The sequence below is a fragment of the Rutidosis leptorrhynchoides genome, chromosome 6 (genome assembly GCF_046630445.1).
Source record: "Rutidosis leptorrhynchoides isolate AG116_Rl617_1_P2 chromosome 6, CSIRO_AGI_Rlap_v1, whole genome shotgun sequence".
NCBI lineage: Eukaryota > Viridiplantae > Streptophyta > Magnoliopsida > Asterales > Asteraceae > Rutidosis > Rutidosis leptorrhynchoides.
Window position 1 is genome coordinate 195577528 of NC_092338.1, and position 11590 is coordinate 195589117.

Sequence of the window (11590 nt, forward strand, 5' to 3'; positions counted from 1 at the left end):
ACGCGACACTTGAATTTTAAGGAAAAGGTTTCTTAAATTATATTACTTGATATGTTTATACAAGTTATGGAATAACTTATATAACAAGTATTTAATTATTTATAGGTTAAATAATTTATTAAGTTATGTTACATTTTATAAAATTGGTTTTATAAAATATACATAACAAATAATACACAAGTTTATAAAATATGTTTTATAAAATCATGTTTTGTAAAAACTGATTTTATATATATTTAGTTTTTTAAATGTATATTATAACATGACTTTGGTAGTGGCATTGGAAGTTAAAGACACATGTTGAGATTCCCTCTTGAGTTGCCCATACTTTCCCAAGTATCAATTAACATGTTCCTTGACCAAAAGCTACTAAGCACATGCAAACATATCAAGTTTTCTTGCAATAAAACTGCCTACTATAGCAGCCTTCAGGCCGTGGCCTTTGAGGGGCAAAAACAAGTCATTTTCTTTTTTTTGCACGCAAGATTTTCAAGTGTAAATTAATCCTAACAAAGTACTAGGTGTTGGTATAAAGTTTGGGGTATAATCTCTTGAGGTTTCATGCTTTTGAGGCTTGCATTCTATTCATCTTCTCAATTTGCTGCTGTCCAGAAAATTGGGTATAAGTGTAAAGGGTTTTGAGCTTGTTCAAAGGTGATTAAGGGTCTTAATTCCTAACAAGTTTAAGGGTGGTGTTAGTACAAAATTGTTTGAGGTTCTTTCATCTTCTTGTTCTTCAATATCACCCTCAATTAACTTGAGGAGGTAATAATCTTCACTTCCTTGTTATTATATGTAAGTTTTATTTCATGACTTGATTACTACATGGAATTCATCTAAATGGTTTAACATATTAACTTGTTTTCTAAATAATCATGCTTCCGCTTGTTATAACTTTACATGAATGGGTTTTATGATCAAGTTAACATTATGAACTCGTTGATATGTTGAATTCCATCAATGGTATCTAGAGCCGAAGTCTATGAAATATGCTTCTTATATATGGTCTTTAAAACCCACCAACTTTGCATTCTATGTACATGCATGAAAGTAGAATGTAAAAATATCTGGGTTTGGGTGGGTTCATGATTTTGGCTGAATTTTAAGGGTTCCAAAAGTGGGTTTGGAACTTGCAAATTGGTCATATTTGTTGTATATTGTAGTTCATAATCAATGCCTTGACCTTATGATGTATGCATGTGTGTTTGAATGGATATTTGTTTGGTTGAATGGTTGAAATATTCATTCAATTTGGTTTGTAAAATTAATTATTCATTTGGTATGTAATATTAATTTTGGTTATGTAATTTATTTTATATTTGGTATGTAAAATAGATTAGGTTGTATTTTCATTTTCTAGACAAAATGTATTAGGATATATTTTGTAACATGATGAAGACTTGAAGAACACATGAAGAAGCATTTGGATGCAAGATTAAGTGGGAGATTTAAAATCTCCTACTTTGTGTTATAACCCCTTTACCGGTGGCATTTTTTTCGGCTAAACAAATTTCCACCAAAATGGCTTGATTGTGAACATATGATTTTGCATGCGTGGTTGTTTTGTATGATTATGTGGATTGTATGTTTGTATGCTACAAGTTAATCACACAAGTCAACAACTTGAAAATGGCAATTTAATTGGTTAAATTAAAACATTATTAACGACATGCAAGACGTCAATTTAAATGGTTAAATTAAAAATGATTAAAAGGACATTAATAATCAGTTATTAAGAACATGATAAGGATCATATATATAAAATGGTTTATATCAAGTAATTGGCTAAAATTACAAATGGATTTCAAATGAACCATACACTAAATGCATGTTGGTGTATGGCATAAAAGTTTTCTCAAACTAGAAATAATGAAAACTTAAAATTCCTTTAACTAACAAGTTAAACAAGTTAAACGCCATCCTTTTATGTGACACTTAGACATATTAGGGAACTCATGATGGGATAAAGGTCACCTAACCGTCATGAACAAACTAATATGATTAAGGTGAATTTCGCATGCTTATGGGATAAAGGTCACCTAACCACTTGTATGTTAAGTTTACACGTTTACACAAGTAGGACGACTTGATTTGGAAATCGTGAACTTAGGGTCACCGAAGCATGATGAACAAATAGGCGTTGATGGGATAATATGCCATGCAAAAGGATTGCATGATCCTATAACTTAGAAGTTGTAAAAGGATTGCAATTATCATATAATGACTACCTAGCTAAATCAAATGACGGGATAAAGGTCACCTAACCGAAATTTGGTTTACCGTTGGATTCTAAAATTTAATTAATATCAATTGGATTTAAAGGGTATTGATTGTTAAATTAAAATTGATACTTAAACAACTTTGTTACATTTTGTAGATGGCCGCCAATAACAACAACAACATTTCTAACGTACCTATTAACTTTAACAACCTATCGTTGAGGTCAATCCTCGAAAAGGAAAAACTCAACCATACAAACTTCATGGATTGGTTCCGCAATCTAAGAATCGTCCTCAAACTAGAGGACAGGGCGTATGTGTTGAAAGACCCCATTCCCGATCAACCGGATGAGGATGATACGGAAGCCATGGCTTATTGGGAGAAATATTGCACCGATTCGTTGCAAGTTTCTTGCCTCATGCTTGGGACTATGATACCCGAACTCCAAAAGGACTTCGAGCATCATAGTGCATATGACATGATCACACAGTTGAAGGAGATGTTCCTTCAACAAGCTCGTATCAAGCGCTTTGAAACGGTCCGAGCGCTTCATGCATGTCGGATGGACGACACCCAATCCGTATCATCTTATGTCCTTAAGATGAAAAGCCTTATTGATCGAGCAAACCATCTAAATTGCAACGTGTCTAATGAATTAGCCACAGACCTTATCCTTAACTCATTGTCAAAGAGGTTTGACACATTCGTGTTAAACTATAACATGAATGGTTGGGATAAAAGCATTGGCGAATTACATGCCATGCTTAAGATGGCAGAAGCAAGCATGGGTAAAAGGGCTTCACCCGTGTTTACGATCAATGAAGGCGGGTCCAAAAACCATAACACTTCTAAGCCAAAGGCAGCTAAGAGGAAAGGACCCACCTACCAAGGCAAGGGCAAGGGAAAGGGGAAGATGGTTACCCCAACCAACAACAACAAAAAGCAAAAGGTTGCCGGAAAGGCTAACCCCAAGGAAGATCCGTGCTTTGGTTGCGGTGAAATGGGTCACTGGAAACGCAACTGCCCGGTCTACCTTAAGGAGTTGAAGGAAAAGAGGGATGCAGGGCAAACCTCAGGTAATGTATATATGGTATACATTGAGCTTAGTATTACTTCTTCTAATACATGGGTATTAGACAGAGGATGTGGAACTCATATTTTCAATACTTTGCAGGGGTTCAAAAGAAGTGATCAAGATGCGGGAACAACAAGTCTCTTCATGGGAAATGGAGCAAGGGTGCAAGTGAAAGCTCAAGGAGACTTCGTTTTAAAGCTACCAAGCGGTTTGGAGCTTGTTTTGAAAAATGTTTTGTATGCACCCGATTTATCTCGAAACATTATTTCTGTATCCTGTTTGAAATAATATGGTTTTAATCTTAATTTCATTAATGATGATATCCATGTTTCTTTAGATAATGTGTTCTATTTTAAGGCTTCGCCTTCGAATGGTATTTATGAATTGGTTCATGATGACACATCATACAATAGCTCAATATACCATGCAAACACCAAGAAACTCAAAAGGGATATGAGTGATTCCTACTTATGGCATTGTCGCCTTGGTCACATAAACAAGAATCGAATGCATACACTTCAAAAGAATGGCCTTTTGAAATCAAATGAACTAGACTCGTTTGATGTATGTGGATCTTGTTTACAAGGCAAAATGACTAAAGCACCTTTCAAAGGGACCTATGAAAGGGCTAAGGACTTATTGGGATTAATACATTCGGATGTATGTGGACCCTTTAAGCCCATAACTAGGAATGGTGAAAGATACTTCGTTACTTTCATTGATGACTTCAGTCGTTTCGGATATGTCTACTTATTAAGACACAAGGATGAAACTTTTGAAGCATTCAAGGAATATCAAAATGAAGTAAAAAATCAACTCAATAAGACAATCAAGGTACTTTATACCGATAGAGGAGGTGAATACCTAAGCGATGCTTTCCAAGATCATCTTAAAAGTTGTGGGATTATCTCGCAACTTACTCCTCCTGGAACACCCTAACTTAATGGAGTTTCCGAAAGGAGGAACCGAACCCTAATGGATATGGTTCGATCTATGATGGCTAGAAGCTCGTTACCTCTATCATTTTGGGGTTATTGTCTATGCTCCGCGGCTCGTATTTTAAATATGGCCCCAACCAAGAAAGTGGAACGAACTCCTCATGAGATGTGGTTTGGAAAACCTCCATCTCTATCATACTTAAAAGTATGGGGATGTGAAGCTTATCCTAAGCGTTACGTCCCTAATAAGTTGAATGCTCGATCCACGAAGTGTATCTTCATAGGATATCCCAAGGATGATGTGGGATATTATTTCTATGATCCTTCCGAGCAGAATGTATTTGTTGCTCGGAAGGCAGAATTCCTTGAAACTAAGTTCTTAATGGAAGGCGATAGTGAAAGGAAGATAGATCTTGAGGAGGTTCAAGATCAAGTAGATGATACACAATTGGTTGACATTAGCACTCAACATGAAAATGTTGAGAATGATCAAATGGATGATCAAAATACACAAGACGTTCGCAAATCTGGTAGAATTAGTAATCCTCCTGAGAGATATGGGTTTCTCATGGATGGTTGCTATGTGGTTGATTTGGATGAACAAACAAACTACCAAGATGCTTTATCAAGGATTGATAAGGATAAATGGCAGGAAGCCATGAACGCTGAGATGCAATCCATGTATGACAACCAAGTTTGGGAACTGGTTGTACAACCTACTGGCTCAAGGCTAGTTGATTGTAAATGGCTTTTCAAAATGAAAACCGACATACATGGAAACTTGGATACATATAAAGCTAGACTTGTAGCAAAAGGTTTCACTCAAACTCAAGGGGATGACTATGATGAAACTTTTTCGCCTGTGGCAATGCTAAAGTCTATTAGGATATTATTTGCCATTGCTTCTCATTATGATTATGAAATATGGCAAATGGATGTCAAGACTGCTTTCCTAAATGGATATCTTGTGGAAGATGTCTATATGGTTCAGCCTAAAGGTTTTGTTGATCCGAAATATCTTAAAAAGGTATGCAAGTTAAAAAAGTCAATCTACGGATTGAAACAAGCATCTAGAATGTGGAATCATCGTTTTAATGAGGAAGCCGAGAAATTTGGCTTCATTAAAAATGGTGATGAAGCTTGTGTATATAAGAAAGCTTGTGGGAGCACTATCATGTTCATTGTACTATATGTGGATGATATATTGTTATTTGGAAATGATATTCTGGCAATGCAAGGAGTTAAAACCTGGTTAAGTAAATGCTTCTCCATTAAGGATCTTGGAGAAGCACAATACATTTTGGGGATTGGGATCTACAGGAATAGATCCAAGAAACTGATAGGTTTGAATCAAAGTGCATACATTGAAAAGGTCTTGAAAAGGTTCAAGATGGAGAACTCTAAGAGTGGTTTGGTACCTATCCAAAGAGGAACGCCTCACAGTTCATCTCAGTGCCCTATCACGAAAGATGAACAAGAGAGAATGAAGAGAGTCCCGTATGCATCTGCTATTGGGTCAATCATGTATGCAATGATATGCACTAGACCGGATGTGTCATGCGCCCTAAGCTTGACCAGTAGATACCAAAATAATCCAGGAAATAGTCATTGGATTGCGGTTAAAAGTATATTGAAATACCTTAGGAGGACTAAGGATATGTTTCTAATATATGGATCTGGTGAGGAGGAACTTGTTGTAAAGGGTTACGTGGACGCAAGTTTCCAAACTGATCAAGATGATTCTCGATCACAGTCCGGTTATGTCTTCACGTTAAATGGAGGTGTGGTCTCTTGGAAGAGTTCAAAACAGGATGTTGTTGCATTATCCACTACAGAGTTGGAGTACATTGCCACCTCATTGGTAGCTCAGGAAGCTGCATGGATGAAGAAATTCATCGACGACTTAGGAGTAGTCCCTTCCATTCAGGACCCTCTTGAGATCTTTTGTGACAACGAGGGTGCAATTGCTCAAATCAAGGAACCTCGTGCTCACCAAAAGACCCGTCACATTGAGCGGAGATTCAACTACATAAGGGACGAAGTTGAAAAGGGAAAGATATATATTCGCAAAGTTCACACAGATCTTAACATAGCGGATCCACTCACGAAGCTCTTACATGGATCAAAACATACAGGACATGTTTGTGCATTAGGGATTCGATATTCTAGTGATTGGTCATGATATGTTCTAAGTATTGTAATGGAATGAAATTGTTCAAACTCATTAATATAATTATGGCATTAATTTATTTTGAGTTATGTTCCTATTTTGCATATTTTATCCATGAATAAGTAATTATTCTAAATTCCGTAGTCGATCACATTTGTGGGAACAAGTGTGAGGTTTAGACTTTTATGAACTTGGATTGGTATACATTCACGGACTAAATGTGGGGCAAGGTTGCTGCCAAGGTTCATAGATATTTGTGGGATACAAATATTGGAAGACCCGCTCTTAAGACTTACTAAATGGAGCCTTTGTGGTTGATCACATGTAATCTTGAGTAAAGGCAAATATCATTGTATCCTCTAACCTGAGTTACATATTGGGTTCGGATATTTACCAAGCACTGTACCTTGATTCTTTCCTTCGCTATTCTGAAATATGGTAGTTCATAAGGAAGAGCTCAGGTATAATGCAAGGTATATACAGTTATCGTAATTTACCAAGCACTGTGCCTTGTCCCTCTTATTCGTTGAGAGTCAGATGTTTAAGGCCTGATAAAGTTAAATCTAGAAGAGAGTGATCACTCTGTGTCTCTTGGATTTAACATGACATCTAGGACAAAAGGATGTGATGAAAGATTCACCTATTCATATTCGAGATGGGAACTCGAAAGGGATGATGTTATTGAATGGCACTAAGTCATAACATATTGGGGGTGATGGACGGTCGTTAGGTGCTATCCGTCACTTGCATTAATTTCTTATGTTTCTCGTGCAAGTGGGAGATTGAAGGTTTTCGTATGCCCGAGAGACATATTAAATTAATGTGGCTAATATGTTATGATCCAAGTCGGGTCATACCCAATAATAAACTTACCGACACCTTATTCGTATTTGATCTTAACGATTGGATCATTGATTAAATACGCGACACTTGAATTTTAAGGAAAAGGTTTCTTAAATTATATTACTTGATATGTTTTTACAAGTTATGGAATAACTTATATAACAAGTATTTAATTATTTATAGGTTAAATAATTTATTAAGTTATGTTACATTTTATAAAATTGGTTTTATAAAATATACATAACAAATAATATACAAGTTTATAAAATATGTTTTATAAAAGCATGTTTTGTAAAAACTGATTTTATATATATTCAGTTTTTTAAATGTATATTATAACATGACTTTGGTAGTGGCATTGGAAGTTAAAGACACATGTTGAGATTCCTTCTTGAGTTGCCCATACTTTCCCAAGTATCAATTAACATGTTCCTTGACCAAAAGCTACTAAGCACATGCAAACATATCAAGTTTTCTTACAATAAAACTGCCTACTACAGCAGCCTTCAGGCCGTGGCCTTTAAGGGGCAAAAACAAGTCATTTTCTTTTTTTTGCAAGCAAGATTTTCAAGTGTAAATTAATCCTAACAAAGTACTAGGTGTTGGTATAAAGTTTGGGGTATAATCTCTTGAGGTTTCATGCTTTTGAGGCTTGCATTCTATTCATCATCTCAACTTGCTGCTGTCCAGAAAATTGGGTATAAGTGTAAAGGGTTTTGAGCTTGTTCAAAGGTGATTAAGGGTCTTAATTCCTAACAAGTTTAAGGGTGGTGTTAGTACAAAATTGCTTGAGGTTCTTTCATCTTCTTGTTCTTCAATATCACCCTCAATTAACTTGAGGAGGTAATAATCTTCACTTCCTTGTTATTATATGTAAGTTTTATTTCATGACTTGATTACTACATGGAATTCTTAACATATTAACTTGTTTTCTAAATAATCATGCTTCCGCTTGTTATAACTTTACATGAATGGGTTTTATGATCAAGTTAACATTATGAACTCGTTGATATGTTGAATTCCATCAATTCTTATATATGCATCTTGTTAATGTCGGTTACCAGGTGTTCACTATATAAATGATTTTTATCTCTATGTATGGGATGTATATTGAAATATGAAATCTTGTGGTCTATTATTATGATTTGATAATATATAGGTTAAACCTATAACTCACCAACATTTTTGTTGACGTTTTAAGCATGTTTATTCTCAGGTGATTATTAAGAGCTTCTGCTGTTGCATACTAAAATAAGGACAAGATTTGGAGTCCATGCTTGTATGATATTATGTAAAAAATGCATTCAAGAAACTTATTTTTGATGTAATATATTCTTATTGTAAACCATTATGTAATGGTCGTGTGTAAACGGTATATTTTAGATTATCATTATTTGATTATCTACGTAATGCTTTTAAACCTTTATCGATAAAATAAAGGTTATGGTTATTTTAAAAATGAATGCAGTCTTTGAAAAACGTCTCATATAGAGGTCAAAACCTCGCGACGAAATCAATTAATATGGAACGTTTATAATCAATATTGAAGGGACATTTCAGTTGGTATCCGAGCGTTGGTCTTAGAGAACTAGAAAATTGCATTAGTGTGTCTTACCGAGTTTGTTAGGATGCATTAGTGAGTCTGGACTTCGATCGTGTTTTTCTTCAAAAACGATTGCTTAACATTTTTTTTGTTGGAAACTATATATTATTAACATGTAAATATTATGTGATATATTAATCTCTTAACGTGTTTGATATTGTGTGATAGATGTCTACCTCTAGTACAAATCTCATTGATTCACCTAATGATAATGAAGAGTCGAATATATTTTTGGGAAGATTCACAAATTCCTGAAGAGGAACTGGAAGAGGAGGAACCGGAAGAGGAGGAACCGGAAGAAGAGGAACCAGAAGAGGATGAATCGGAAGAGGAGGAACCAGAAGAAGAAGAGGTTCCGGAGGAAGAAATATTGATACCTATAGTAAATCGATTAAATAAAAGAAAATTCTCAACCAACGGACCAAAGTTAATAATGGTCAATGGTGTTTCCGCCGAGGAAGAAAAATATTGGGAAGATTACCAATTTTCCGATGAATCGGATCCCGATGAGGATTCTGATGATGTTATAGAAATTACCTCGACCCAATTTAATAAAGCGAAAGAAAATAATAAGGGAAAAGGTATAAAAATAGAGAAACCCGATTCCAACCCCGATGAACTTTATATGTATCGACAACATCCGTATTTCCTAAAATGTAACAATGACCCGGGAACCTCTAAACCACCAGGTTTTTCTAAACCATTATGGAAAACGACGGCTCGTATTAGAGGAACATCATATATTCCTAGAAAATTAGGAAAAAGAACCAAGTCCGAAGAAGAAGAAACCAGTGATTTAGATTAGAAGGTTGTAATCATGTTGTGTATTTTATGTATTGTAGTGTGCTTGTACTTTTATGTTCTATGTAAAAATTGCTTGTATTGTTTGTTAATTATCTTTTACGAATCTAATCCTTGTCTATTTTACAGTATAAAAACAAAATGGACGTTAAGGGTAGACAACCGAATATTTTAGAAGACCTAGCAGAGGATATGATTGAGGAAATCTTGTCTAGAGTCGGTCAGAATTCATCAGCACATTTAGTTATGGCGAAATTAACTTGTCAAACATTTGAAAGACTTTCCAGAAATTCCTTAGTTTATAAAAGGCTTTCCTTTGAAAGGTGGGGTATATCACATTGGGGAGACCGTAAGTTACGCCGTGTTTTCTTTAAAGCGTTAAATGCGGGGAACCCAAATGCAATTTTACGCTACGGGTTAAGAACCTATTTTGTCTCAACATATCCCAACATAGGATTCCGTGAATTAGAAAGAGCTTCTAACATGCACCATAAAGAAGCATGTTATGCTTACGGGTTAGTGATGTTCGCTTCTTACCAAAGTGAGAAAAAGAACATCGGATTGCAACTTTTAAATAAAACCTTCCCACAAGTGTCGGATTCAATAGTTGGGGTGAGAAACAAGGTTTTTAGATTTTTACGGGGCTGTTGGACATTACGAAACCCTCGTCCTTTTGACGACATTACAACATGCTGCCTAGCTAATGGTCATAACGGTTATTTTCCACAAGATCAAGGATGGGAAGTCGTCTTAGTAAAACCAGAATGCATGACTTGTTTCTGGACTTATGGATTACGTGTCTTTATTTCCTTTGCTGAACAACTTGCGTATTAACTAGATTTATCTTCAAAACTGTCCTGTATCATAGTGTACTATATTTCATGTTATATGTAATATAGCGAAGTTGTAAGTTTGAAGAATATTTGTATGTGATATATTATTATAATCAGTTTTTTATATGGAATTGTAGTAGTTGAATTGTATATTAGCTACTACGTATGAACTTAACGGGTAGGTAGTACCCGAATTTAAAATTATAAAACGCTAATATGAAGAAAAAGCTTTTATAAATGAGTTCATATTATACTACGAGATACTATTGACTACTCTTAATATTCTGTATGATTAAATTGTTTCATTTGACTATTTTGAAGGAAATGACACCGACTACTCGGCACACCTTGAATATGAGCGAAGAGGAATTTTGTGCCTTTCTAGCTTCAAACATAGCCGCAGTACAGGCCGCGCTACATACCAACAATAACTCTGAATCTAGCAATGCAGCTAACGGTGCAAGAAATCGTGTAGGATGCTCCTACAAAGAATTCACTGCCTAAAAACCTTTGGAATTTGATGGAACCCAAGGACCAATTGGATTGAAAATGTGGACCGAGAAAGTCGAATCGGTGTTTGCCATAAGTAAGTGTACTGAAGGAGACTAAGTGAAGTACGCTACGCATACCTTCACATGTATTGCTTAACATGGTGGAATACCTATCTAGAGCAAGTGGGACAAGATGCTGCTTACGCGCTACCGTAGTCAGCATTCAAGCACTTGATGAACGAGAAGTACCGTCCCAGAACCGAGGTCAATAAGCTCAAGTCAGAACTTAGAGGGTTACGGACACAGGGATTCGATATTACTTCGTACGAAAGACGATTCACAGAATTGTGCCTATTGTGTCCGAGAACGTTCGAAGATGAGGAAGAGAAGATCGATGCGTTTGTGAAAGGGTTACCGGAGAGAATCCAAGAAGATATAAGTTCACACGAGCCTGCCTCCATACAAAAGGCATGTAGAATGGCTCATAAACTAGTGAACCAGATTGAGGGAAGAATTAAATAACATGCAGCCGAAGAGGCCAACGTGAAGTTAGTCAAAAGAAAGTGGGAGGAAAACGGTGATAAGAGTCACCAAAACAACAACAACTATCCCAACA